This window comes from Myotis davidii, unplaced genomic scaffold (genome assembly GCF_000327345.1).
Source record: "Myotis davidii unplaced genomic scaffold, ASM32734v1 scaffold107, whole genome shotgun sequence".
Taxonomy (NCBI): Eukaryota; Metazoa; Chordata; class Mammalia; order Chiroptera; family Vespertilionidae; genus Myotis; species Myotis davidii.
Window position 1 is genome coordinate 3,447,699 of NW_006383012.1, and position 4,278 is coordinate 3,451,976.

Below are 4,278 nucleotides of genomic sequence, written 5' to 3' on the forward strand. Positions count from 1 at the left end.
TTGCCAGGTAAGGATGTGGAGGCACAAATTAATCATCTGTCATGATCCTGTTTGTTTTCTTCACACCATGACCTCTAATGATTTACCTTCCTTCTTTCCTTCCTTCCTTCCTTCCTCCTTTCTGTCCTTCTTTCTTTCCCTCTCTTCCTCCCTTTTTCCCTCCATTCTTCCTTATTTTTTTGTTTCTAACAATGTAAGTTATAGTGTACACATAAATTCACACATTTCAAGTATACAAATCAATGATTTTAGTAACTGCAAATCAGTTTTAGAACATGTTCATCCATCCAATGAGAACCTCTGGGCCCATTCCTACTCTCAGCTCTAGACAACCACTAGTGTATTTTCTTGCTTTTTAAAATTGCCTTTTCGGGACACATCACATAAATGGAATCATAGGATAAGGAGTCTCTTATGTCTGAGTTCTTTCATGCAGCATAAAGTCTTTGAGGCTCACCCAACACCCACAACATAGCTAATGTCAGGAGTTTGCCCCCTTTTTTGGTGAAGAGCAGTCCATTGTAGGTATATGAGATTTGTTTTCTTATGCCTGTTACCTCCCCTGCAAATGAGGGATGAGAATAATAGAACCAGTTTGATGGAGTTGGTACAGTGATAATGGAAATAGTGCATATTAAGACCTTAGCAGTGGACACCCAGCACATGTATAATTAATCTTAAGAAGCTGCAATGGTAATAATATAAATAGCATTGCTATTTCAACCACCTTCAATTCTCTGACTTCACAAATGGTGCCTTCCTCCTACTCTATTCAGCAAAGAAAAGGAAGGTACCTTTGTATTTTTATAAAAAGGAAAGAAGAACAAAAGCTAAGTGACTGCCTGGGGCCACAGGAGAGCCTCTGGGTGGAGTGAGGAGGAGTGCTAATGTATCATTTCCTAAATAGCATTGCCCGGACTGTCAGAGAGCCTATTACTTCTAAGTGTATCTGAGGGAAGATGGCAGAATTGAGTCCATAATGCACATATTCGCTTTTTTAAAAATGGAATAATAACAATGTAAAAGAAAGCATTGTAAGTTGGAATAATGGTGTGAAATTGAAGAAAGGAACAAATACAAGTGCATTGGAAAATGCCACCCAGATCCTATCGGGTATTTGCTTGCTGTAGGGTCTTTCCAAGGAAATTGCAGGTACAGGCTCATTCCAGCCAGCTCAACACGACAAAAAGAAAGAGGCTCTCCATTGTCAAGAAGCATCCGACAGCTTTGACCATGGGTCCAGCCTTTTCTTTCTGTCATGCAGCTGACTCTGAAAATGTACTTTTTAAAGCCCATGTCTTTAAAGTTCTTATCATTTCTGCCATTAGAAATACATTAACCAAAAACAGATGCGTGCACAGATAAATGGATTCTAGGGCAGGAGTGGGCAACCCCTGGCATGCGTGCCAAACATGGCACGCCAGTAACTTTTGCTGGCACGCAAAACCCCCCTTATAATCTTCCATTTATAATTTTTTTCTTAATATCGACTTTATTTTTCAGATAAATTCAGTGTAGGTGGATCTTAGATAAATAAATCAATCTTCCATTTGCAATTTTTTTCTTAATATCGACTTTTTTATTTTTCAAATAAATTCAGTGTAAGTGCATCTTAGATAAATAAATAATTTTAGTGTACATGTACATTAAAAAATAAATGTATTTTTCATCATCATATACTGTGTTTTTGTCGCTCAAATGAATTTTATTCCTTCAAGATTCTTCACATATGTACACCTTAAGAGATATCAAGTAGGCGTAACATGTTCTCAAAAATTTAGGGTTGGCACGCAGAAGAATTTTAGTCAGAGATTTTGCTGCTTTTGGCACGCACTCACAAAAAGGTTGCCCACCCCTGTTCTAGGGTATAAAGCAGGGAGATTATTGACACCATTGTCTGCTGTGAGGCCCATGGAAGGAAGAGCTGAAGAGACCTATAGTTGAAGTACATTAAATGTCGCTGGGATGTTCAGAGGAGAAAATAGCCAGATTATAGAAGGGGTAGGACTTTAGGTATGGGAGACTTTTATATGCATAGTAAATGCTCCTGAAAAGAGTAAATACCAAAATTTGAATTTCAGTTAAAGCAGAGTTGCTGGAAAGGCCCTTAGACACCTCTAAGTCAACCCTTCCATTGAATAGCGAGAGGAGGAGGAAAGATGGAAACATACACACACACACACACATGTGCACACACACACCCATACTGGCAGGATGGATGAAGACCTTTATCATTCATTTGGTCTGGGATAAGTTAAAGAAAGGACTAGAATTTTAAATCCTGTACATTCTTTGTATTGCTAAAAATAGAGGCTCAACAGACAGCTTTTGTGTTTAGTTAAAATAAATACCTCAGCCAAGTATCTTTAGACCCTCCAAGTCAAACAGGGGCCTAATATGAGGTCAAGGTTAGAAACCAAATTTCTCTATATAAGGAAGTATCAAGAATTTTTTTTTAGTCCTTTTTTGGTGCATGGGGAGAAAGGAGTATAGGGACCCAAGAATAATAAAAAATAAAATAAAAAGAAGCATAAGGGAAGATAATTCTAGAATAGCAGTTCTCAACCAGGTATGATTTGACTTCCAGGGGACATTTGACAATATCTGGAGACATTTTCAGTTGTCACAACTGGCATCTGGTATTTTCAGTTGGTAAAACTGGCATCTAGTGGGTAGGAACCAGGGATGCTGCCGAACACTGTCCTGTGCACAAGGAATTATCAATAGGGCCAAGTTTAAGAAACCTGTTCTAGAAGAAAAGAAAAAGAGAAACCTGTCAACACCTGGGAAAGTCAGAAATTAAATAAGAAGACAACCAAGGAGAAATTCCCTGGGGATGGAACAAGAAGTTTAGTGACATCTCCCATTGAATTGTAAGCTGTTTTTTTGTACCTACAAGTACCAAGATCCCTCCATTCATTTCCCCAAGTCAAATTCTATTATACCACAGTCTAGTGGCAGTGACGCTTTGGAGAATAAGAGATGCTGTGATCATCAAAAGGTGCAAACTTCCAGTCATAAAATACAATTGTGGGGATATGATGTACAGTAGGGTGACTACAATTAATTGCACAGTATTGTATAGTTACAAGTTGCTAAGAGAATAAATCTTAAAAGTTCTTGTCATAAGAAAAAAATTAACTCTGTGAAATAATAGATATTAACTGTAGTAATCATTTCATAATATATACAAAGTACTCTCAGGTCATATAGGTAGTCACAGTCCAGACCTATCACTTCTTCAGTGAAAGGTTTTAAGCCAGCCCTGTCCATTGTTCTTGTGCATCTGGGTTAACACACCCTTGAAATGCCACAAGTAACACCCCTGAAGGCATGGCCACACAGAGAGCGCATGTTAACCATCCTCTAGTCCAATCATAGAGAGTTCCCACCTTGCTTTCTCCCACCTTTGTGTAACCTTCCTTACAGTCCCTCCTTCATTTCAGACGCAGAAAAGAAAACTATAAAATTGTCTGGTTCCCTAGAGCCCTTGAGATCTTGCTCCCCAGCATACGTCACCAGTTTAGCTCAAATAAATTCTTAAAATCTCTATATAGATGTGGACATTCTTATATCAACATGTTTCCACTCCAGGGTCTTTGCACTGGACCATCCCTTCTATGTGAGGCTTATAAACCCCACCTGGGTCACTGCCTTCCTTCCTTCCTTCCAGTGTTTGTTCAAATGCCAGCCATTCCAAGAGCCCTTCCCTGAGAGCTCTCCATAAAATATCAATTCCATCGCTTTCCTCTCTCCCTTTCTCACCTCATTTTCCCTGTTTTCTGTGTTTACTACACCTGACACAAATTCTTTTATTGTCTGTCTCCCAGCACTTAGGATATAAACTCCATGAGACCAGCAACTTTGCCAGTTTTGTTCACTGCTATACCTTCAGTGCCCAGAATATTGCTTGGGACCAGACAATGTCACCTTTCAATAAATATTTGACTAAATACACTGGCATGACTAAATAAATGAAAATGAAAACTACTGCCTACACTTCTTGTATGTGCTTAGGGTAGGGCTCAAATTGATTCCAAAACCTTCATCTTTTTTACTATGACATCGCAGACTGCCTCCTAAACCTTTATAGCTGCTACAATACAATTGCCTGCAAAGAAAAGTACAAACGAGGCCCAAAGCACCCCTACTTCCCTTTGGCACCCGAACAAGGCCCTACAAGGAGCAACCAAGATATAAAACAACCCTCAGGCTGTCCCCGAGAGTGAGAGTGAGAATGCCCACAACTAGGGGCCTAGGAGAGCAAGAAGCTGGGTG